This window comes from Athene noctua, chromosome 5 (assembly GCF_965140245.1).
Source record: "Athene noctua chromosome 5, bAthNoc1.hap1.1, whole genome shotgun sequence".
NCBI classification, from domain to species: domain Eukaryota; kingdom Metazoa; phylum Chordata; class Aves; order Strigiformes; family Strigidae; genus Athene; species Athene noctua.
In genome coordinates, this window is record NC_134041.1 from 37,571,534 (window position 1) to 37,598,670 (window position 27,137).

Sequence of the window (27,137 nt, forward strand, 5' to 3'; positions counted from 1 at the left end):
TTACATGAGATAAGTTGTAAAAAGACAGTATAATGAACTGTCCAGTCAACATGCTAATTTAATTATTAAGTTTAGTATTATCCTCCTTTCTGTAACTCATGTAAAGCCATGCTGTCCTCAAGGCACGATTTCAAAAAATATTAAAGAGGGTCTGAGTGTAATTTTTCTCAAGATATGTTTGATATGTGAAGATGTTTGTGTAAGTGATTAGTTAAAAGCTACAGTGAAGTTTCTTATAGAAGAAACACAGTGTATTTAATAAAGTGGGGAAGTGAGAAGGTGGCAAAGGAAGCTGAGGAACTGACCTGGATGCCTGTAGTTAGGGGTATAGTTAATCTTTCTGACAGAAATTAGCACACACTTAACACTCTCTTTTCTGCTGCATCCTTTATTGTGTAACGGGTGGGTTTTTCCTTCTGGTAAAGGTAGCATGGTGTGATGACCTACTTGCTTCCCTGTTCTGAAGCAGCACATCAGGTGATCATTTTCAAAACTGTTATTTTCCAGAAGCCAGCAATTATGTAAAAAAAAAAAAATATCGTATTTTTTATATATATATATATATATACACACACTTAATAAAAATACTTAAATAAAGAAATGTATATAACCACATGTCTGTCTCCTGTGTAAACAAGCAGGAAGCAGTACTGAAGCCCTGTGCCAAAGCAGTTGCAGTACTATTGCTTTGTTTAATGGCATATTGCCAGCCTTTGAGCTGAATCAGGGGAAAAAACCCCACCATTTTACCACATATGTCTTTTTTATTCATCTGCAGGTAGTAGTGGTTTCCTTCTCCAACATCTGTGTTGATTGTATCAGCTTCCAGGGAGCTTCTATTGTAACTTAACACCAATTACGTATAATAAGACCTATGTCACCTTAATCCTTATCTCAAGCACTGCTAAGTATGCCCTTCAAAGTCTGTGAAAAGTCAATAAAAGCTTCTCTTAACACATATAAAAGTTTAAAATTCCACACTTTCACTCATTTTTGTAAAAACTATAAAGTTATTCAAACATGAGATATTCTGACTTTGTTGAAATTGATTGAATAGATTAAAAGAAATACCCTTAAACAGAAAGAAAAAAGTTTATTATTAAAATAAAGTTAAGGATATTTCCTAATACACCACCATGAAAATTTTCAAAAGCCTACAGCATTATAAAGCAATCATGAAGTAGTTAACTGTTCCCCAGTGGTGTATGTATTGTCCCAATAAAAACAACAAAAAAAGGCATTCTAAACTGTGCATCAGGTATGCATTTAATGTAAACATGAAACACTGGCATTTAATGTAAATTCAAAACATTAATTTTGGCATTTACAATAGGACAATCAAAGTAAAATATGTGCAATAAATATGTCCACAATAAAGTTGCAAAATGCATAATTAGCAATCAAAATGTAATTTTTAATCCAAAATAAGAATTTAATAAATTGAATCCATACCAAAAATGTCATGAGCATTTTTCAGCCATGTTTCCTAAGAGAAGAGGTAATTTACTTTAGTTCTTTGAAATGACTGTGAAAATCTCATTATAGAAGACCCGAACACGTAAAAATCTCTGAACTTAGAACATAGTTTGTCAGTGTGACCATCCTAAGTGGAGATTTTGAAAGCCTCCTAGGGTAAAAGATGCCTGATTCTTACTAACTTCTCTTGAGAGGCATTGTCCTTTGTGTTATAGTTGAATTAAGATTACTAGAGTCCGATATAAATTCACTAAACATTTATTAAGGTAGGAAAGCAAAAACAGGGCGCTGGGCGGCCGGGGAGTCGCAGCTCTACCCAAGGCTCGCAAATTCCGACAAGTAACACAGCCTTTTTATCCTCACGGAGGTCGGTTTCGACATCTTCGGCATGCCTCTCAGCTTCTTTTTGTTATTATAACGTCTTTAAGACTGGCGCTAGCTTCAAGGTCGGTTTGTCGGTTTGAGCAAATAGGTTTTCAGTCACATAACAATGGGGGTTGTGCATTTGTTAACAAGGAGCTGTGAAGTTGTAAATTACAAAACTATTATCTTTTACACTAAGGTCTAAACTAAACAAAGACAAAAGTTCAACAGTTGTCATGGTAACATAAGATTGCAGTTTAACAGTTGCCTTGAGACAGTACATCTTGCAACCTCGCACCTTAAGTCCTTTTTCCGTTGCCAGACAGACAGGACGTTCTCAGATCTGTTGCAGCAAGATCATTCCTTTTATTAAAAACCCCATTTGATCTGCAAATAACCTTGATCACTTATCACACTTTGCATGTGTACCTTATACAAACTGTCTTTGGAAGAGGCATGCAACTATCATTTCTTGCCAGGGAATCTTCATTTTTTTCCTAATTACAATCTAGTCAAGCATAGTAGTCAGAAAAGCTGTGTGTCAAGATGAGACAGAAAAATCCTTCAAAAAATGTTAGAATAGTAATACAATGCTATCTGTGGAAATGTTTTATAATCAAAGACAGAGAATAATGATCAGGATGTGAGATAGCTTGAAATAAAATGACAGATGATTTTTACAGTCAAAGGTTTAACTGACAATTATTCTTCACAACATATTCACGTCATCGAGTTCTGTTTCTGTGGATAATTCTCCACATATTTCTGCAAGCCAGATATAAGCAATGCTGAACTTGTGCCACTCTAAATGAATATACCGCACTGGATTGATATAGAGACTATTTAGCATTCATGGTAATTATTCCTGAACAGACTTCTTTGTTCTTTTCCCCTTTTCTCTCTTATCCTCTAAATGAGATCTATTTTTTTTTTTCTCTTTGCTGAAGAATTATCTTTTTGTAATAAACTATTGTAACAAATTTCCTAAGATAAGCAAGGCGGGTACGATAGGTTTGAATGATCTGTAAATGTTAAACCACACTATCCTGCTGTCTAAAGTATTGTAAAAATAGAATATGGTACCCTGTGTGGGTTTTGAAATTATTTGCAGTTACTATAAGCTATATTACAATGAATGTTTGAATATATATGGATAAAATATAAAGTATGCCATTCGGTTGGAAAAATGTAACTACTTCTCGGAAACCCCATCACCTAGAGCTGAAAGGTAAACCGCTTCTCAGAAACCCCATCACCTAGAGCTAATATGTAACCGCTTCTTGGAACACCCCCCCACACACACACCTAGAGATAACCTGTAACTGCTGCTTGAAGAAAAGCCCGCCAAAAGATGGAATCATGAGGCTTTTAAAAGATCCAATAAGAGAAAAGCACGCCAAGAGACCAAGGCTTCGAGACTTTCAAAAGACCCCATAGGAGGAGGACATGCACCCCAGCAACCCAAATGACCCAATGAAGAAAAAGCAGGACAATCATCTGATGAGAGAGGATTGGTTAAAGACGGTGGCACAGAAATATAAAAAACCTCTGTTTTTTTTGAACTCAGTGTGCGTGTGACAGAGTTGCGGCTCTGCATGCACCCAGAGCTGCTTTGCCTATTGCTTCCCACCCTAAATAGATTGAACCAAAAAAAAAAAAAAAAAATTTTTATAAAAATTTGCTTTGTCTGATTATAACAATTCGGTGACCCCTATGTGATCTCAGTGTGCTTTCCTGGACTGTGGCTTCTCGAGGGGCACCCCACAGATTGTGACTCGAAAGTAGCAGTCTGGGTCAGTCTCCAGAGATCAACGGACAAAAGAGAAGCAATAGTCAAAGGAACTGGAGCTCCAAAGGAAAGACTGCAGTATAAAATACCTGTAATTCTGGTGCACGAAGACCCGAACGAAGACGATGGAGTTGTGAGTATAAGGAATACCGTTCAGTTGGGTGGGATTCGGTTGCTTTTGTGTGAGAGTGTTGTCCTGGTTTAGCCAAGATAGAGTCAAGTTTGGTTTTTTTTTTTTCCAGCAGAGAGAGAGGGGGAAGGGATCTCCAGCCGAGTTATTCATACCATGCTGATGTCAGGTCCAGGGGCGGAGCCTTTTTACTTTGGCTTCTGGTTTTGGGGGTTGCTTACACGCGGCGGGCTTGCTCCTTGATCATCTAGCGGTATTCTCTGTATATCTTTTGTCTTGTTCAATGTTATTGCTGTCTATTGTTATTAACATTGCTACTGTTGTTCAGACTGTTCTATCACTCTGTTGTATTAAATTCCTTGTTACTTTAGCCCGGGTCTGTGCCTAACTTCGAGCACGACCGGCCGTGGGTGGGGGAGGGGCAATGGCAACGTGGTCTCCGATCCCGGCAGGAGCTAAACCTGCACATTAAAAATTGGCGCCCAGCGTGGGGCAGACCCCGACCAGAGTGTGATAGAGCAATCTGTTGGGTGTAATCTTTCTGTTTGTATTCGTGTTTATTTGATAAGAAAATGTTTGCAATGCTGGCCCATTTGCTTGCGTGGTGGGGCTGGATTAATCCTTATATCCAGCGCATAATCCCAGTGGTGGCGTTTGTTATCAGTGGAAAATGTATAAAAGGTCTTATGTTGTTATATGGGCTATCGAACGCTTATGCTGACTTTGTATTGCTGTGCGGGGGGGCGGGCCGGTACCTGTTTGCCGTTTGGGGTACCACCCCCGTTGTGGGTGAGCCAGGCGAAGAGATCCTCTCGGCTTTGGGGAGTTTAAATTATCCTTGGAGCCTGCAGGCCACTGTGATTGCAGCACTATGCCTTCTGAATGTCTGCCTGATTTTTGTTTTGGCCATGCGGCACTTCTCTAACAATAGCAGTGCTCGGAAACCTGCCCAGAGTTAAGGTAACAGTGTGCGGCAAGGGGTGTGGGAAAAGATGGGCAAAGGCCTGAGTCAGTGGACAGCCCCAATGCTTTGGAACTTCACTCCTGAGCAAATGCAGAGCCCCAAGAAGCTGATGGAGTGCTTAGAAAGGGTGTGTTACCAAACGGGCAAAACCCAGGAGACACAAATCGCTGCAATGTGTTGGGGACTTGCCCATGCCTACCGTGTCCTCTTTAATACCACCTGCTGCCCTCAAAGAGAAGAAAAGGCCACACAAACAATATCTGAACAAGGGGCACAGGCAGAGCCAGTCTCAGTTGCCTCCACCAGCACACAGACTGGGCCAGAGAGACAGGCAGTGTCAGTGTCAGTCGCCCCAATACAGAAAACAAAATATACCAGAAAGTCTGTTCGCAGAGTGAGGGATGAGGATGAGCCAGGCCCATCAGGGGAACAGGAGGAAGGACCAGAGGTGACTGTCCGATCTCTGTTCCCAACTGAGCTGCGAGATATGCGGAGAGATTTTGACCGCCTGGGAGGTGAGCAGATTTGCACCTGGCTGCTCCGATGCTGGGACAATGGAGCCAGTGCTTTTGAGATGGAGGGGAGAGAGGCCAAGCAGCTGGGATCTTTGGCCAAGGATGCTGGCATTGATAGGGAAATAGGGAAGCAGGCTCAAATCCTCAGCCTTTGGAAGCGACTCCTGCTCAGTGTAAGGGAGAGGCACCGCTACAAGGATGATATCCTATGTCAGCTGAGCAAATGGACCAGCATTGAGAAAGGCATCCAGAACCTCAGGGAACTGGCTGTGTTTGAGATGATCTATGGTGATCTGAATAATGAGCAGTCACCCATGGACCCAGATCAGGCCCCTTGCACACACCTGATGTGGCGGAAGTTCCTGAAGAGCGCACCAGAAGTGCACTCAAAAGCATTGGCAATAGTGTCCTGGTGGACAGACACACAGACTCCAACAGTGGATAGAGTGGTTGGCAAGCTCCGGCAATATGAGGGAAATCTCCGTTCATCTCAGCATTCCTGGGTCTCAGCTGTGGAGGAACTGTCTCAGAGGGTCCAGAAAGTGGAAGAGGACATGTCCTACACTCCACCTGCACGGGCCTACGTCTCAGCCATTAGAAGTAAACGTTTCCCAACCCTAGAGAAAGGCAGCAGAAGGTACACACCACAAGGCACCCTGTGGTTTTTCCTCCGTGACCATGGAGAAAACATGAGGAGGTGGGATGAACAGCACACTGCTGCCCTAGCTGCACGAGTAGAGCAGCTGAAAGGGAAGACCATCACAAAAGGGGAGTCCTCCAAGAGGAGCGCAGCTCCAGTGTACAGTCAGAAATACCCCAGGCAGAACAGAATGGTGAACGTTATGTCTGACCCTCTTGATGGGACAAGTAAATCATTCTTGCAAGAAGTGAGTGATGATGAGCAGGATTAGAGGGGCCGTGCCTCCAGCCAGGTGGAGGAAAGGGATAATCGGATTTAGTGGACAGTGTAGATCCGATGGCCTGGCACATCAGACCCACAAGAGTATAAGGCTTTGGTGGACACTGGCTCTCAGTGCACCCTGATGCCATCGAGCTACATTGGGGTTGAATCCATTTGCATCTCCGGAGTGACAGGGGGATCGCAACAGCTGACCCTACTGGAAGCTGAAGTGAGCCTGACTGGGAGGGACTGGCATAAGCAGCCCATTGTGACTGGCCCAGATGTCCCGTGCATCCTGGGGATAGACTACCTCAGGAGAGGGTACTTCAAAGACCCAAAAGGGTACCTACCAGTGGGCTTTTGGTGTAGCTGCCCTGGAGGAGGTTGAACAGTTGTCCACCTTACCGGGTGGATCCTCCCTCTCAGAGGGTCTATCCGTAGTGGGGCGGCTTAAGGTTGAGGAGCAGCGAGTGCCGATTGCTACCAGGATGGTGCACCGGCCGCAGTACTGCACCAACCGAGATTCCCTGGTCCCCATCCATCAGCTGATCTGCCAACTAGAAAGCCAGAAGGTGATCAGCAAAACTCACTCACCCTTCAACAGTCCTATATGGCCAGTGAGAAAGCCTAATGGCAAATGGAGGCTAACTGTGGATTACTGTGGCCTGAATGAAGTTACGCCAGCAATGAGTGCTGCAGTGCCGGACATGCTAGAGCTCCAGTATGAACTGGAGTTGAAGGCAGCCAAGTGGTACACCACGATTGACATTGCTAACGCGTTCTTCTCCATTCCGATAGCGCCAGAGTGCAGGCCACAGTTTGCGTTCACTTGGAGAGGCATCCAGTACACCTGGAATCAATTGCCCCAGCGGTGGAACCACAGCTCCACCATTTGCCATGGACTGGTCCATACTGCACTGGGGAAAGGTGGGGCTCCAGAACACCTGCAGTATATTGATGACATCATTGAATGGGGAACACAGCCGAGGAGGTCCCTGAGAAAGGGAAGAAAATCTTTGAGATCCTCCTGAAGGCCGGCTTTGCCATTAAGCAAAAGAAAGTTAAGGGGCCTGCAAGGGAAATTCAATTCCTACGGATAAAATGGCAAGATGGGCGTCACCACATCCCAATGGAGGCGATAAACAAGATAACAGCCATGGCCCACCAACCTCTAAGAAGGAGACTCAGTCTTTCCTGGGTGCTGTGGGGTTTTGGAGGATGCACATCCCAAACTACAGCCTTATTGTGAGACCCCTCTTTACCACGTAACCCGCAAGAAGAAAAATTTTGAATGGGGCCCTGAGCAACAACAATCCTTTGAACAGATTAAACGGGAGATTGCCCAAGAGGTAGCCCTCGGGCCAGTCCGGGAAGGGCAGGAGTTTAAGAACATGCTCTACACCGCAGCCAGGGAAAATGGCCCTACCTGGAGCCTCTGGCAGAGAGCACCTGAGGAAACCCGAGTCCGACCTCTAGGCTTTTGGAGCCGTGGATACAAAGGTTCTGAAGCTAATTATACACCAACTGAGAAGGAGATACTGGCAGCGTACGAAGGAGTTCGGGCTGCCTCAGAAGTGGTCAGCACTGAAACACAGCTCCTCCTGGTACCCCAACTGCCGGTGCTGGGGTGGATGTTCAAAGAAAAGGCCTGCTCCATGCATCATGCAACCGATGCCACGTGGAGTAAATGGGTTGCATTGATAACACAACGGGCTCGAATAGGGAACCCCAGCCTCCCAGGTATACTAGAGGTGATCATGAACTGGCCAGAGAGCAAAGATTCCGGGATGTCACCAGAACAGGAGGTGACGCGTGCTAAGGAGGCCCCACCATATAACGAGCTGCCGGATGAGGAGAAGAGATATGCCCGGTTCACTGATGGGTCTTGTCGCATTGTGGGAAAACATCGGCGGTGGAAAGCTGCTGTATGGAGTCCCACACGACAGGTCACTGAAGCTGCTGAGGGACAGGGTGAATCCAACCAATTTGCAGAGGTGAAAGCCATTCAGCTGGCTTTGAATATTACTGAGCGGAAAAAGTGGCCAAGACTCTACCTCTACACCGATTCGTGGGCAGTGGCGAATACCCTGTGGAAATGGCTGCAGCAATGGAAGCAGAACAACTGGCAACGTAAGGGTAAGACCGTCTGGGCTGCCGAAGTATGGCAGGACATTGCAGCCCCTGTGGAAAACCTCGTCGTGAAGGTGCGCTATGTGGATGCCCATGTACCCAAGAGTCGGGCCACTGATGAACATCGACACAATCAGCAGGCAGACCAAGCTGCTAAGATTAGAGTGGCTCAGGTGGACTTGGACTGGCAGCGCAAAGGTGAACTGTTCATAGCCCGGTGGGCCCACGAGACCTCGGGCCACCAAGGTAGGGATGCAACATACAGGTGGGCTCGAGATCGAGGGGTGGAGCTCACTATTGACACCATTGCAGAAATCATCCATGGATGTGAGACATGTGCCACAATCAAACATGCCAAGCGGGTAAAGCCGCAGCAAAATGGAGAGCGATGGCTGAAATATAGATATGGAGAGGCCTGGCAGATCGACTACATCACACTGCCACAGACCCGCCACAGGAAGCACCACGTGCTCACAATGGTGGAAGTAACCACTGGATGGTTGGAAGCTTACCCAGCACCCCACGCCAGCGCCCGAAACACCATCCTGGGCCTTGAAACACAAGTCTTGTGGCGACATGGCACCCCAGAGAGAATTGAGTCAGACAACGGGACCCACTTCCGAAACAACCTCATAAATGCCTGGGCAGAAGAACACGGCATCGAGTGGGTCTACCATATCCCCTACCATGCACCAACCTCTTGAAAGATCGAGTGCTACAATGGTCTGTTAAAAACCACATTGAAAGTACTGGGAGGTGGGACCTTCAAAGACTGGGACATGCATCTACCAAAGGCCACCTGGCTAGTCAACACAAGAGGATCTGCCAGTCTAGCTGGCCCAGCTCAGTCGAAACGTCCTCATACTGTAGATGGGGATAAAGTCCCTGTGGTGCGCATGAGGAATATATTGGGAAAAATGGTCTGGTTTAGTCCTGCGCCAGGCAAAGGTAAAGGCAAACCCATCCACGGGAATGCTTTTGCCCAAGGACCTGGGTGCACCTGGTGGGTGATGCAGGACAATGTAGATGTCCAATGCGTACAAAAGGAGGACTTGATTCTGGGTGAGAACATGCCGTAAATTATGCTGTGCCTGTGTAAATTATTACTTTGTTATTGTTAACTGCTAAATGGCAGCTGGACATGACGCAGATGGTATAGAATAAAGGGGTGGATTATGTCCTGGTTCAGCTAGGATAGATTGAAGTTTTTCCCCAGCAGAGAGAGAGGGGGAAGGGATCTCCAGCCGGGTTATTCATACCATGCTGATGTCAGGTCCAGGGGTGGAGCCTTTTTACTTTTGCTTCTGGTTTTGGGGGTTGCTATACATGCGGCGGGCTTGCTCCTTGACCATTTAGCGGTATTTCTCTGTATATCTTTTATTATCTTTGTAATAAACTGTTGTAACTAATTTGCTAAGTTAAGCAAGGCTGGTATGATAGGTTTGAATGATCTGTAAATGTTAAACCACACTATCCTGCTGTCTAAAGTATTGTAAAAATAGAATATGGTACCCTGTGTGGGTTTTGAAATTATTTGCAGTTACTATAAGCTATATTACAATGAATGTTTGAATATATATGGATAAAATATAAAGTATGCCATTCGGTTGGAAAAATGTAACTACTTCTCGGAAACCCCATCACCTAGAGCTGAAAGGTAAACCGCTTCTCAGAAACCCCATCACCTAGAGCTGATAGGTAATGGCTTCTTGGAAACCCCATCACCTAGAGCTGATAGGTAATGGCTTCTTGGAACACCCCATCACCTAGAGCTGATAGGTAATCGCTTCTTGGAACACCCCCCCACACACACACCTAGAGATAACCTGTAACTGCTGCTTGAAGAAAAGCCCGCCAAAAGATGGAATCATGAGGCTTTTAAAAGATCCAATAAGAGAAAAGCACGCCAAGAGACCAAGGCTTCGAGACTTCCAAAAGACCCCATAGGAGGAGGACAAAGACCCAAGCATCTCAAAGGACCCAATGAAGAAAAAGCAGGACAATCATCTGATGAGAGAGGATTGGTTAAAGACGGTGGCACAGAAATATAAAAAACCTCTGTTTTTTTTGAACTCAGTGTGCGTGTGACAGAGTTGCGGCTCTGCATGCACCCAGAGCTGCTTTGCCTATTGCTTCCCACCCTAAATAGATTGAACCAAAAAAAAAAAAAAAAAATTTTTATAAAAATTTGCTTTGTCTGATTATAACAATTCGGTGACCCCTATGTGATCTCAGTGTGCTTTCCTGGACTGTGGCTTCTCGAGGGGCACCCCACAGATTGTGACTCGAAAGTAGCAGTCTGGGTCAGTCTCCAGAGATCAACGGACAAAAGAGAAGCAATAGTCAAAGGAACTGGAGCTCCAAAGGAAAGACTGCAGTATAAAATACCTGTAATTCTGGTGCACGAAGACCCGAACGAAGACGATGGAGTTGTGAGTATAAGGAATACCGTTCAGTTGGGTGGGATTCGGTTGCTTTTGTGTGAGAGTGTTGTCCTGGTTTAGCCAAGATAGAGTCAAGTTTGGTTTTTTTTTTTTCCAGCAGAGAGAGAGGGGGAAGGGATCTCCAGCCGAGTTATTCATACCATGCTGATGTCAGGTCCAGGGGCGGAGCCTTTTTACTTTGGCTTCTGGTTTTGGGGGTTGCTTACACGCGGCGGGCTTGCTCCTTGATCATCTAGCGGTATTCTCTGTATATCTTTTGTCTTGTTCAATGTTATTGCTGTCTATTGTTATTAACATTGCTACTGTTGTTCAGACTGTTCTATCACTCTGTTGTATTAAATTCCTTGTTACTTTAGCCCGGGTCTGTGCCTAACTTCGAGCACGACCGGCCGTGGGTGGGGGAGGGGCAATGGCAACGTGGTCTCCGATCCCGGCAGGAGCTAAACCTGCACATTAAAAATTGGCGCCCAGCGTGGGGCAGACCCCGACCAGAGTGTGATAGAGCAATCTGTTGGGTGTAATCTTTCTGTTTGTATTCGTGTTTATTTGATAAGAAAATGTTTGCAATGCTGGCCCATTTGCTTGCGTGGTGGGGCTGGATTAATCCTTATATCCAGCGCATAATCCCAGTGGTGGCGTTTGTTATCAGTGGAAAATGTATAAAAGGTCTTATGTTGTTATATGGGCTATCGAACGCTTATGCTGACTTTGTATTGCTGTGCGGGGGGGCGGGCCGGTACCTGTTTGCCGTTTGGGGTACCACCCCCGTTGTGGGTGAGCCAGGCGAAGAGATCCTCTCGGCTTTGGGGAGTTTAAATTATCCTTGGAGCCTGCAGGCCACTGTGATTGCAGCACTATGCCTTCTGAATGTCTGCCTGATTTTTGTTTTGGCCATGCGGCACTTCTCTAACAATAGCAGTGCTCGGAAACCTGCCCAGAGTTAAGGTAACAGTGTGCGGCAAGGGGTGTGGGAAAAGATGGGCAAAGGCCTGAGTCAGTGGACAGCCCCAATGCTTTGGAACTTCACTCCTGAGCAAATGCAGAGCCCCAAGAAGCTGATGGAGTGCTTAGAAAGGGTGTGTTACCAAACGGGCAAAACCCAGGAGACACAAATCGCTGCAATGTGTTGGGGACTTGCCCATGCCTACCGTGTCCTCTTTAATACCACCTGCTGCCCTCAAAGAGAAGAAAAGGCCACACAAACAATATCTGAACAAGGGGCACAGGCAGAGCCAGTCTCAGTTGCCTCCACCAGCACACAGACTGGGCCAGAGAGACAGGCAGTGTCAGTGTCAGTCGCCCCAATACAGAAAACAAAATATACCAGAAAGTCTGTTCGCAGAGTGAGGGATGAGGATGAGCCAGGCCCATCAGGGGAACAGGAGGAAGGACCAGAGGTGACTGTCCGATCTCTGTTCCCAACTGAGCTGCGAGATATGCGGAGAGATTTTGACCGCCTGGGAGGTGAGCAGATTTGCACCTGGCTGCTCCGATGCTGGGACAATGGAGCCAGTGCTTTTGAGATGGAGGGGAGAGAGGCCAAGCAGCTGGGATCTTTGGCCAAGGATGCTGGCATTGATAGGGAAATAGGGAAGCAGGCTCAAATCCTCAGCCTTTGGAAGCGACTCCTGCTCAGTGTAAGGGAGAGGCACCGCTACAAGGATGATATCCTATGTCAGCTGAGCAAATGGACCAGCATTGAGAAAGGCATCCAGAACCTCAGGGAACTGGCTGTGTTTGAGATGATCTATGGTGATCTGAATAATGAGCAGTCACCCATGGACCCAGATCAGGCCCCTTGCACACACCTGATGTGGCGGAAGTTCCTGAAGAGCGCACCAGAAGTGCACTCAAAAGCATTGGCAATAGTGTCCTGGTGGACAGACACACAGACTCCAACAGTGGATAGAGTGGTTGGCAAGCTCCGGCAATATGAGGGAAATCTCCGTTCATCTCAGCATTCCTGGGTCTCAGCTGTGGAGGAACTGTCTCAGAGGGTCCAGAAAGTGGAAGAGGACATGTCCTACACTCCACCTGCACGGGCCTACGTCTCAGCCATTAGAAGTAAACGTTTCCCAACCCTAGAGAAAGGCAGCAGAAGGTACACACCACAAGGCACCCTGTGGTTTTTCCTCCGTGACCATGGAGAAAACATGAGGAGGTGGGATGAACAGCACACTGCTGCCCTAGCTGCACGAGTAGAGCAGCTGAAAGGGAAGACCATCACAAAAGGGGAGTCCTCCAAGAGGAGCGCAGCTCCAGTGTACAGTCAGAAATACCCCAGGCAGAACAGAATGGTGAACGTTATGTCTGACCCTCTTGATGGGACAAGTAAATCATTCTTGCAAGAAGTGAGTGATGATGAGCAGGATTAGAGGGGCCGTGCCTCCAGCCAGGTGGAGGAAAGGGATAATCGGATTTAGTGGACAGTGTAGATCCGATGGCCTGGCACATCAGACCCACAAGAGTATAAGGCTTTGGTGGACACTGGCTCTCAGTGCACCCTGATGCCATCGAGCTACATTGGGGTTGAATCCATTTGCATCTCCGGAGTGACAGGGGGATCGCAACAGCTGACCCTATTGGAAGCTGAAGTGAGCCTGACTGGGAGGGACTGGCATAAGCAGCCCATTGTGACTGGCCCAGATGTCCCGTGCATCCTGGGGATAGACTACCTCAGGAGAGGGTACTTCAAAGACCCAAAAGGGTACCTACCAGTGGGCTTTTGGTGTAGCTGCCCTGGAGGAGGTTGAACAGTTGTCCACCTTACCGGGTGGATCCTCCCTCTCAGAGGGTCTATCCGTAGTGGGGCGGCTTAAGGTTGAGGAGCAGCGAGTGCCGATTGCTACCAGGATGGTGCACCGGCCGCAGTACTGCACCAACCGAGATTCCCTGGTCCCCATCCATCAGCTGATCTGCCAACTAGAAAGCCAGAAGGTGATCAGCAAAACTCACTCACCCTTCAACAGTCCTATATGGCCAGTGAGAAAGCCTAATGGCAAATGGAGGCTAACTGTGGATTACTGTGGCCTGAATGAAGTTACGCCAGCAATGAGTGCTGCAGTGCCGGACATGCTAGAGCTCCAGTATGAACTGGAGTTGAAGGCAGCCAAGTGGTACACCACGATTGACATTGCTAACGCGTTCTTCTCCATTCCGATAGCGCCAGAGTGCAGGCCACAGTTTGCGTTCACTTGGAGAGGCATCCAGTACACCTGGAATCAATTGCCCCAGCGGTGGAACCACAGCTCCACCATTTGCCATGGACTGGTCCATACTGCACTGGGGAAAGGTGGGGCTCCAGAACACCTGCAGTATATTGATGACATCATTGAATGGGGAACACAGCCGAGGAGGTCCCTGAGAAAGGGAAGAAAATCTTTGAGATCCTCCTGAAGGCCGGCTTTGCCATTAAGCAAAAGAAAGTTAAGGGGCCTGCAAGGGAAATTCAATTCCTACGGATAAAATGGCAAGATGGGCGTCACCACATCCCAATGGAGGCGATAAACAAGATAACAGCCATGGCCCACCAACCTCTAAGAAGGAGACTCAGTCTTTCCTGGGTGCTGTGGGGTTTTGGAGGATGCACATCCCAAACTACAGCCTTATTGTGAGACCCCTCTTTACCACGTAACCCGCAAGAAGAAAAATTTTGAATGGGGCCCTGAGCAACAACAATCCTTTGAACAGATTAAACGGGAGATTGCCCAAGAGGTAGCCCTCGGGCCAGTCCGGGAAGGGCAGGAGTTTAAGAACATGCTCTACACCGCAGCCAGGGAAAATGGCCCTACCTGGAGCCTCTGGCAGAGAGCACCTGAGGAAACCCGAGTCCGACCTCTAGGCTTTTGGAGCCGTGGATACAAAGGTTCTGAAGCTAATTATACACCAACTGAGAAGGAGATACTGGCAGCGTACGAAGGAGTTCGGGCTGCCTCAGAAGTGGTCAGCACTGAAACACAGCTCCTCCTGGTACCCCAACTGCCGGTGCTGGGGTGGATGTTCAAAGAAAAGGCCTGCTCCATGCATCATGCAACCGATGCCACGTGGAGTAAATGGGTTGCATTGATAACACAACGGGCTCGAATAGGGAACCCCAGCCTCCCAGGTATACTAGAGGTGATCATGAACTGGCCAGAGAGCAAAGATTCCGGGATGTCACCAGAACAGGAGGTGACGCGTGCTAAGGAGGCCCCACCATATAACGAGCTGCCGGATGAGGAGAAGAGATATGCCCGGTTCACTGATGGGTCTTGTCGCATTGTGGGAAAACATCGGCGGTGGAAAGCTGCTGTATGGAGTCCCACACGACAGGTCACTGAAGCTGCTGAGGGACAGGGTGAATCCAACCAATTTGCAGAGGTGAAAGCCATTCAGCTGGCTTTGAATATTACTGAGCGGAAAAAGTGGCCAAGACTCTACCTCTACACCGATTCGTGGGCAGTGGCGAATACCCTGTGGAAATGGCTGCAGCAATGGAAGCAGAACAACTGGCAACGTAAGGGTAAGACCGTCTGGGCTGCCGAAGTATGGCAGGACATTGCAGCCCCTGTGGAAAACCTCGTCGTGAAGGTGCGCTATGTGGATGCCCATGTACCCAAGAGTCGGGCCACTGATGAACATCGACACAATCAGCAGGCAGACCAAGCTGCTAAGATTAGAGTGGCTCAGGTGGACTTGGACTGGCAGCGCAAAGGTGAACTGTTCATAGCCCGGTGGGCCCACGAGACCTCGGGCCACCAAGGTAGGGATGCAACATACAGGTGGGCTCGAGATCGAGGGGTGGAGCTCACTATTGACACCATTGCAGAAATCATCCATGGATGTGAGACATGTGCCACAATCAAACATGCCAAGCGGGTAAAGCCGCAGCAAAATGGAGAGCGATGGCTGAAATATAGATATGGAGAGGCCTGGCAGATCGACTACATCACACTGCCACAGACCCGCCACAGGAAGCACCACGTGCTCACAATGGTGGAAGTAACCACTGGATGGTTGGAAGCTTACCCAGCACCCCACGCCAGCGCCCGAAACACCATCCTGGGCCTTGAAACACAAGTCTTGTGGCGACATGGCACCCCAGAGAGAATTGAGTCAGACAACGGGACCCACTTCCGAAACAACCTCATAAATGCCTGGGCAGAAGAACACGGCATCGAGTGGGTCTACCATATCCCCTACCATGCACCAACCTCTTGAAAGATCGAGTGCTACAATGGTCTGTTAAAAACCACATTGAAAGTACTGGGAGGTGGGACCTTCAAAGACTGGGACATGCATCTACCAAAGGCCACCTGGCTAGTCAACACAAGAGGATCTGCCAGTCGAGCTGGCCCAGCTCAGTCAAAACGTCCTCATACTGTAGATGGGGATAAAGTCCCTGTGGTGCGCATGAGGAATATATTGGGAAAAATGGTCTGGTTTAGTCCTGCGCCAGGCAAAGGTAAAGGCAAACCCATCCACGGGAATGCTTTTTGCCCTGGGTGCACCTGGTGGGTGATGCAGGACAATGTAGATGTCCAATGCGTACAAAAGGAGGACTTGATTCTGGGTGAGAACATGCCGTAAATTATGCTGTGCCTGTGTAAATTATTACTTTGTTATTGTTAACTGCTAAATGGCAGCTGGACATGACGCAGATGGTATAGAATAAAGGGGTGGATTATGTCCTGGTTCAGCTAGGATAGATTGAAGTTTTTCCCCAGCAGAGAGAGAGGGGGAAGGGATCTCCAGCCGGGTTATTCATACCATGCTGATGTCAGGTCCAGGGGTGGAGCCTTTTTACTTTTGCTTCTGGTTTTGGGGGTTGCTATACATGCGGCGGGCTTGCTCCTTGACCATTTAGCGGTATTTCTCTGTATATCTTTTATTATCTTTGTAATAAACTGTTGTAACTAATTTGCTAAGTTAAGCAAGGCTGGTATGATAGGTTTGAATGATCTGTAAATGTTAAACCACACTATCCTGCTGTCTAAAGTATTGTAAAAATAGAATATGGTACCCTGTGTGGGTTTTGAAATTATTTGCAGTTACTATAAGCTATATTACAATGAATGTTTGAATATATATGGATAAAATATAAAGTATGCCATTCGGTTGGAAAAATGTAACTACTTCTCGGAAACCCCATCACCTAGAGCTGAAAGGTAAACCGCTTCTCAGAAACCCCATCACCTAGAGCTGATAGGTAATGGCTTCTTGGAAACCCCATCACCTAGAGCTGATAGGTAATGGCTTCTTGGAACACCCCATCACCTAGAGCTGATAGGTAATCGCTTCTTGGAACACCCCCCCCCACACACACCTAGAGATAACCTGTAACTGCTGCTTGAAGAAAAGCCCGCCAAAAGATGGAATCATGAGGCTTTTAAAAGATCCAATAAGAGAAAAGCACGCCAAGAGACCAAGGCTTCGAGACTTCCAAAAGACCCCATAGGAGGAGGACAAAGACCCAAGCATCTCAAAGGACCCAATGAAGAAAAAGCAGGACAATCATCTGATGAGAGAGGATTGGTTAAAGATGGTGGCACAGAAGTATAAAAAACCTCTGTTTTTTTTGAACTCGGTGTGCATGTGGCAGAGTTGTGGCTCTCCATGTACCCAGCGCTGCTTTGCCTATTGCTTCCCATCCTAAATAGATTGAACCAAAATAAATACATATATATTTTTATAAAAATTTGCTTTGTCTGATTATAACATTTTGAAAATACAGAAAAAGGCAGAAGTTTATCAGATTTCCTAAATTTAAAAAGTTGATTATTTCTACAGTGTGAACATTCTTGAGATTTAAAATCCAGGTTTGGACTTCTGAATATTCCTTATTGATTTCTCTAGCTTCATGATTTATAATATGATTTCTCATTAACTAGGGAAATGTGGACATGTTTTTGAGAAAACTATAATAATTATTCTCATTATGATTTTTACACTAAAATATTTTAGATGAATGTCCTGGGTTGCAGTGTATTCTATTACCATCCTCATGAGCTGTTGAAATCAGGTGGGGCAGTGTTTCTTTGCCTCCTCCCCCCAGACTATTTTTCTGTTAATGGCCCATCAATGCCATGCAGCATGACTCAGAGAGAACTGCCTCTGGACCATCTTCTGTTAATGTGAGACGGGGAGTCTAAACAATCTTAGACTGGTGGTGCAAGGCCTGCGCAAAAACAAAGGGAGGCGTATGGGGCTGTTGGAAAAGACATACCAGGTGCTGATAACCTTGCTAGGCGACTATCTCCTAGCCCAAAGAGAAGTCTCCCCTAGTCCTTGAAGTTGTGGTTACCAGCAACAGACTACCCCAAACACCAGCATAAACTGGCCTGGCAACCTGGACAGAAGCCAGAGAACAACTGAGGCTGCGCAGAGCGACAGGGTAAAAAGTTCATCAGCGAGGAAGAAGAAGTACTTCATCTTTACGACCCCTCCCCAGGAAGTTGCGACCCCAGCCCGGAGCTTGAAGAGCTCATCGCACAGGCACAAGAGGAAGAGACCTGATTACCATGAGAAGCAAGGGGAGGCGGGGGTAGACTATGTATATGTATAGGCGTTCTAAGAATATGCACTATTTTTTAACATATAAGCCAGACGGGAGCTGCAAACGATGCGCATGTTTGTGGTGGAGCGATCCCCCATGCGCCCAGCGTTGAATAAAACATACCTACTTTATAACTCCACAGTTATAGAGTGATTTTCTCCGCAAATCAAATGAGCTTAATCAACATTTGGCCTCATGACTCATTATCCCATTGTGAGATGATCCACCCAGAGGGAGGAACGAAGCATCCCATCCTGGATATAATCTGAGATTCTGAATACCAGAGACCCTCCTTTTCCACTGGGTTTCCAGAGGACAGGAGCTACTTAGCCACCACTGGACTTTTCTGAGGAAGAGCAGACCTTCTTTATACAGGATCACCGCTTCAGGTGATTCGCAGAAAAAAAAAAAAAAAGCTACAACTCGGATAGAGTTATAAAGCAGGTATGTTTACTCCAGCTGAGGTGCAAAAGGATTTCTCCACAAAGCTTGCACACCCACCGTACATTTTACCAAAACTTATAGAGTGTAGATATCCATATTCATTGGGTTACATAACACCAACATACATATGCATGAGTAGGGCTGGGTTAGTTAGGAAGCATGGTGTCAGCAGTTTATGTTATGTTTGCACCTGCGCATTGCCTCCTGGTGGTCGTCTTCGGGGGTCTTTGGGAGGAAGGCTTGTAGTCTTTCTCACCCTGTTTTTTCCACAGAGCATGCGCAGATTCTCTTGGCCAATTTCTTGAATAACAAAAGTATTTTCCAGCTGATTTATTTTTCTATCTTATCTAAGAGAACCAATAGAACTTCTACCATTCATCCATGGCTATCTTTACTCATTAGCAAAATTCCAACTAGTTAGAGTCACCTGTTACTCAAGGACAAAAGCATACTATTTTGCTGAACATTGTAATCCTTGGTAGATTTTCACAGTGAACTGCTTTGTTTTGATGAACACAGTAGTCCTTGGTAAAATTCCACAGAACAGTCTGGGCAAGCAGGATTCTTAGCAAAATTTAAAAATTACTATATCTTGCTATAAATAAGTAAAGAATTTGCTAAGCAGTTTTCTATAAGTAAGTAAAAAAATCTCAAAACAAGTAATCATCTCTCCGTATCACAGGGGGACTGCAGCCACCATTTTACTGGATTGCTACCACCACCCTGATTAACAGGGTGTCAGGTTGTATCCTGACTCTGTTAGTTTAACCCAGTGTTATCTGCCTTTATATTTTTTTCTCTCTTTTTATTTCCCTATTAAATTTTTATTCTGACCTGGTGTCTCCCAATAGTTTGTTTTCAAACTAGTACAATGAAGAAAAGAGTAAAAGAGAAAAATCAGAGAAACACTTCGAATGGTTGAAGGAATTGAAGAAGAAATAAAGGTAAACAAAATAATATCCGTAACTATGACCCCTAATGTCATATTGCAATGAGGTTTTTTTAAATCAAAGAATTGGGAAAATTAAAAATGGAAAAAAGGATGTAATATAATATCAATGATATGATATCAATAATTAGCCACCATTTTATTTGGTATGGTAGATTTCATCCTTTGTCTTTGGTGAAAACATATTCTGATATGTCTGTTGTATATTTCTCATCTCCAGTATGACATTAACTTCAGCAGACTGTATTTTCATGGGTATTACATTAGAAATTCACATTTATGTATCATAAACGTGTCACAATTTGGGAAGAAAGTATGTCAGAAGGTAGCCTCACATAATGATGTTGAAGTTTAGGTACTAATATAAATACAAATAGGTTTTTTGCATATGTCAGTTTAGGTGGGTAAGTAAAATGACATTTGAGGCCTTGTTTTATACCCTTGCTGTCCTAACACACCAACACAGAATTTAAACATGTTTGTTTTAAACTAATGTAAATTTTTTAACATTTTATGAGGTTGAGGGTTTTCTTAATATATTTTTTCTCTTTTACTTGCTTTCCTCCTCATTTTATAGGGATGGAGTGAGAAGAAGATGAATGCATGTATTGCATTAGTTTCAAAATTATTCATGATAGCAAAAATAAATATTTAGGATGTTTTTCTTTTTGCTACAAAGTTCAGTCCACTACATCAATGCAAATAAACAAGCAAGTAAAATTACTTTTTCAACCCAAACAGCTGTGAAAGAAGAAGCTCTTCAGGTACGAATTTCCATGTTCATTCAGTGCCATTAAAAGTCATATAATGGACAACCAGGGGATCAGGCCTAGTCAGCATGGGTTTATGAAAGGCAGGTCCTGCCTGACAAACCTGATCTCCTTCTATGACAAAATGACCCAACTATTGGACAAGGTAAAAAGTCGTGGATATAGTCTACCTGGATTTTTGAAAAGCATTTGACACAGTTCCCCATAGGTTTCTCGTAAAGAAACCTGGCTGCTCATGGCCTGGATGAGCGAATGGTCTGCTGGGTCAAGCACCGGTTGGATGGACGGTCCCAGAGAGAGGTGGTCAATGGAGCTAAATCCAGCTGGTGGCTGGTCACAAGTGGTGTTCCTCAGGGCTTGGTGTTGGGACCATTTCTGTTCAATATCTTTACTGATGGTCTTGATAAGGACAGTAAATCATCAGTAAATTCTCAGATGACACCAAGTTAAACAGGAGTGTCGATCTGCATGAAGATAGGGAGGCTCTACAGAGAGACTTGGATAGATTGTACTGGTGGGACAACGTCAATGAGGTGAGCTTCAACAAGGCCAAGTGCCAGTCCTGCACTTGGGCCACAACAACCCCACGCATCGCTACAGGCTAAGGGAGGTGTGGATGGAGCTGTGTGGAAGAGAAGGATCTGGGGATTCTAACTGACAAGCAGCTGAACATGAGCCAGTAGTGTACCCATGTAGCCAAGAAAGCCAATGGCATCCTGGCTTGTATTAGAAATAGTGTGACCAGCAGAAGTAGGGAGGTGATAGTCCCCCTGTCCTCTGCACTGGTGAGGCCACACCTGGAGTATTGTGTCCAGTTTTGGGCACCTCAATACGAGAGAGATCTCGAGGTGCTGGATTGAGTGCAGAGGAGGGCAATGAAGCTGGGGAAGGGCCTGGGGAACAAATCCTATGAGGAGAGATTGAAGGAGCTGGGACTGCTTAGTTTGAGGAGGAGAAGGCTGAGGGGAGACCTCATCACTCTCTACAGCTACCTGAAAGGACATTGTAGAGGGGTTGGTGCTGGTCTCTTCTAACAGGTGATTAGTGACAGAACAAGGGGGAATGGCTTTAAACTGCAGCAGGGGAGGTTCAGACTGGATATTAGGAAAAAAAATTTCACAGAAAGAGTGGTCAGACAGTGGAATAGGCTGCCCAGGGAGGGGGTGGAGTCACCATCCCTGGATGTGTTGAAGGGTCATTTAGATGAGATGTTGGGGGATGTGGTGTAGGGGACAACTTTGTAGATTAGGACTGATGGTTGGACTCGATGATCCCAAGGGTCTTTTCCAACCTGAATGATTCTGTAATTCTATGATGAAGTATTCATTCACTTTTAGATTTGACTAATGCACTGACACAAGATGTTCAGTAGTTCAAGATGTTATCTGTCCCAAGCCCCTGCTGAGCATGAATTGTCCCCCAGTAGGAAGAATTAAGTTGTTGATATAAATCTTGCACCTTAAAACCTAACACTCATTAAAACCTAACACTCAGTATATCATTGTTGATATAAATCTTGCACCTTAAAACCTAACCCATTAAGACAAAGGGATGTGTATTGAAATTATATTCAGCCTGTGAGATTGACTGTGGCCACATCAGCTATAGACTACGTGCCGTGGCCAGTCTGAGATGTATGCAAATACATTATGAAGATAGTAATGTTGCATTAACTCCTGTTCCTCTGTTTTCTACTTACTAAAAGCTGTATTTTGTGATTTTGGTGAAAACAGAGTTGCTGATGTTATATATTTTATACTTCATTTTAAAAGTGACATAATCCATAAGAGAAAAACAAAAAGTCATTAATCACTTGCCTCCAGTCACTAATCAGGAAGTGAGCTGGCTGGGAAATTGGTTTTTACAAAATTAAATCTAATTAATGTATAAGTTTACATTCATATGTGGAAACAAAAATTCCTGTGCTTTTAAGGAGATTTTATTCATGTCTTGAAAGACTTTGAGAAAAAATATTATAGGAGTGATGAATATGATGCTTTTAATATCTCTCAGATGAAAGTGGCTTTTCAGCACATATAAAGACCATCTGGAATGGAATTAAAATTATTTCTTCCTTGTATTTTCAGGATGCAAGAAATTCCTCAAGATTCTTTTGAATACTAGTTGTTGTTTGGACTATTATTATGAGGGCAAAATAGTCTGATTGTACAGAACAGAGCATCTCATTTATATTAGGCACTTGAAGGTACCCTGTGTTGAGGAAAGCAATTATTAAAATACTATGTCACTGATAATATTAAAAAATATTTCTGAAATTCCTGTGTACTTTGAATCTGTTCCTGAAGGTAACGTATTGCACAGGAATGTTTCTGGTCTTTATTAAGAGATTCCAATTTATATACTAACATTTTATACAGTCTATATAGTCTTGAAAATGTCATTAAAGAAGGACAATTGAAATTCATCGAATTATTCCTAAAACAATACTGGTCAGTAAAAATTAGAAAAGTTTTTGTAACTGTAGCTGTATGGTATTGGTTATGTATCTTTGCTGGAAGAAAAAAAAATCCTGTTATTATTCAAGAATCAGCCAGAAGGCTGTTGCACAGGAAAATCCTGGCTTGGAGACATACAATTTAACCAATAGAACTACAAATGAAAGAGAAGCTCTTAAAAAACAAAATCCCTGCAGCAGAGATTTGTGAGTCTAAAGAAAATTAGCATTATAGCAGATTTTTTCCCTCCTGCTTCCTGCAGAGGGATCTCCCAGAACAATAACACTTCTCTGAGCTTACCACTTGAGTTTTAATCAGTGCAGAATTCCTGTTCATAGTTGCATAAATGAATCACTTAGAAAAGCACTTTCACAACAGCTAATGCCTGTTGCCTTTAACAAATGACACACTTTTTATTCCACGATGTCAATTAAGTTTTGCATAAAAGTTAGTCAGCAAATACTGTCTCAGGGACTGTTCTATACATCTAGTATAATTTCTGGCTGAACAAAGGACATTGATTCTTTCCCTGATAATAGAATAGTCAAAGATAATTTTTAATATAGTTTTGGTTGCTTGTTGGGGTATTTTTACCATATGTGGCGTTCATATGCTGTAATGGGTTTGGCTCTGAAAACCATCTGGCATGTGGCAGATGTTTAGAAGAGGAAATGTATTAATAATGCATGCTATTTTGAAGCTCTCCCTATAAGCATTAATACCAGGTATACACAAATATGAAAGTGAGGGGTAGTTTAAATGATAAAATGCGTAGCCTTGAAAGAGAAGTTGAAGAGAGAACATCTTATATATTCAGACAATTTAAACAAATGTTTCTCTCAGACGAGTTAGTTCATAAATGAGTGTATTTGGCACTGAGAATGCCAAAATGCTTGTTTTTGTTGTGAGGATGGCTGGACTATAGAAATAACACTCAGAGGTTGAGAATGCAGAATGCTAGAGGGACAATTACATGCATAGTGTAGCCATTCTCTTAAATAAATCTGAACATTTAGAAACTTGGTATCTCCTGTTAAGTACAGTATACTACTCTTATGACTAAAAGTTTACAAAGGACTTAGAATTCACTGTGTTCTTAATAATAACAAAGTGTAAAACAGCATTGCTTTTTGCACATAGCAGATGCAGAATGGAGATCATTCAGCAGCACAAGTAGATAATTTTGCATTATCAAAACTTCTGGCTTTGTCAACAATTTTGAGTTCACACTGGTAATATTGGGTGGGAAAAGAAAAGTTAAAATGATAAGGTAAAAATTCTGTAAGAATACATGTCACCGTAAGAAAATATATTAACCTTGTAAGAATATATGCCTTATACCTTGAAAAAACCTAATAATTACATGTGTTCCTTTCGCTAAGGATTCACATCAATAGCTGCAGACGAGTTGCACTAGAAGAAATTTGCCTGAAAGCGATTTTTCTAATGACAAATCAGTGCCCTTTAAAAAATACTATTATATATTCAGGCTTCATTAGAAGATATGTATTTAATGTGGTTATTTCTGGTTTATTGTATGGAGTTCTCTGAACTGAAATGCCATTGCTTAGGCCTCATGAAGCTTAGCCCTTTTAAAGGTTTACCTTGTTATAACCCAATTAACATCACCACAGTGTAAGAATTAAATTGTAGTGTTTTAATTTATTAATAAATGTATTCATTTATTCTAGTGTGGGAAGTTTGAGGTTATTGGAGGGGTACGGTTTTAATCATCTCTACTTCCTGTAAAGTTCACATTTTTCCACTAAGATTTAGCTGCTTTTGTCTCAGTGAGTGCCTGTTGGGAAATTTCCCTCAGAGCTTTTATTTGAAACCACAACAGTCTTAGCAATAAGTTGTTTTATTGTGAAAGTCATGCCTAGCATTTTAATTCTTTTCTTAAGTTGCATTGCTGAAGCATATCGTACATTTAGTTACCTGCCTGACAAGCTGTCTATATGAAAAAAAAACATTCTGACTGTGATTGATGGTGCAGCTTCTCCTTTTCAGTGATGGGGAAAATAAGCTGAGTCAAAGTAGATCTGGCTACAGCATGTCACTTCTCTCTTTACTGCTGCCTTCTCATTTCTCCTCATTTTTCTAAGAAGGCTTTGCTTTGAACAATCTTATTCCCACAGTATCCTATCTACCAACCACTGTTCTCTTTGGTTTCTTATTTTTAACTTTGAAATTACTTGAGAAAATACTCTGTACCAGTCTACATTGAAGAAATTTTTTTAGAATAATTTCTATTATGTGCTTCCAGGTCAAGAACAACAGTTTTAAAAATAAGAGCCTTTGGGAAGGACTCACTAGTGTCATTCACCCTTTGGCTTCACTTTCTCTCTGCATTGTGACATTTGTTTCAGGCTGTTTGCCCTGTGCTGATTTCTCTGATATTCAGCCTTGGCACCTGTGTTAGCATTGCAGAGAGACCACAGGCACATTGAGGGAGCACAAAATTTGTCCTGAAGCTGCTGTACAAGTTTTAAAGTATTTGACAATTTGGCTTTCAGATGAAGACGGCACAATCATACACTTAAGAGTTCATCTTCTGCCTAGAAGGCTTGTGGGGTAAACCTATATAACCATCACTAGCTTTCAATTGGTTGCACAGCTCAACTGATGGGGAATTCTGCAACTGATCCTCAGATGTTACTCTGTCAGTGAAAAGGATGAGCTTACAAGGAATCCAGTGATGTAATCCATGCAGTCACAAGGAGTAGAAACAAAAGATATTAAATAAGGCACTTGTTAGTGAAAGAGGGAAAATTGTAATTGAAATTCATATATTTCACAATTTGGTCTGACATCTGACATTTACATTCAGACACAATATGCAGAAGACTCTGAATTTGTATCAATATAATCACAACTCCAGCTCATCTTCCCTAATTTTGATGGAAGTTTGAGACAAGCAAAATACCCTATTTAGAGGTGCAAAGTGTATCATGTCATGTCATATCAATCATATCATTCCTGTTTATATCTTCAATACCATTTCTATATAAGCCTGCATATCTGAGAATAGGCAACTTCGGCGTGCTTTCGTATACATGATACCACCAAATATTTGCCTTTGTTGGGGGCTGGGTCTTCTTTCCAGATGCAGAGGTACAGTTGAGAAATATAAAAGAATTCTGAAATAATAGAAAACAGCTTATAAATTAACTTGTTTGTATTTCCCTATGGAGCAAAGATTGGTTGACAATATCAGGCTGAAGCTTTCAGCTTTAGAGAAATCTTTTCCTTCCAGAAGAAAAGAATCATGCAAGAGTAAGTTTATGTGCTTTTCTCTTAAGCTGCAAAAGTAGAATAACAAAAAGAGTTAATTCAAAGTGTTTAAGCTTTCTTTTTTATTTTTTCTTTTCCATTTTTCTAGTTGTAGTAGGGTCTTCAGAAGTTGATAATGTCATTCCACACAGAACATTTTGGGTAGTGTGGGATCAGGAATAACAAAGCCAGTCATGGATCTTTTGTGAACTGCTTGCTATTTTGGTGAAATGTTAATGAAGAACTTTGTATCTATGAGAATTTGTGGTAGTCAAAATCATTGCATTGGATAGACTGTCCCCAAGTGAATCAGAAAGACAACAGTTATGTTCATTTGACTGTTTTGACAGTTCTTTTGGTATTTTAAAATACATTCCCGCATTAGATATCTTCTGGTCTACAATAAATCTCAAAATACAAAGTAGGCTAGGGGACTTGATTAAACTTGTTCTGTCTTTTAAAAATCACAATGCTGTTCGGCAAACAGGTGAAGGAGCTTTATTACTAAGTATTTATCTTTGTTACATGAAGACATAATAACCACATGGCTTGATTCCTCTCTGGTAAGAAGTGATAATGCTGGAATGGCATTTGGAAAAGGGACAAATTTTTCCCAGGATCACTGAAAAACTTCAATGACTTTCTGTGCAATACAGGTCATTCAAGATGTATAGACCTTGTTCCTTATAAAATATATGGTCTTCAGGGATGAAAAATGTATTTTGTATCAAAATGAAGAGTAAACAGGTGTTCAATAACCTTTGCAATGTGACAGAGGAACATGAAAGCATTCCTGCATGTTTCCATTCCTAGATAAGAATGGAATTAAAAATTAAACAAAAAACCCCCAGGATTTTACAAGAAAAATGTGGATTCTAGAAAATGGAATTCAGGTGCTGAAAAGTGTGCTAGAAGTAGTGAAGCTGATGAAGCATCAATATGATGCTTTCCATTGCACTTTCCAAGCCATTTTCCATCACTTACCATCAGTCCTGGCTG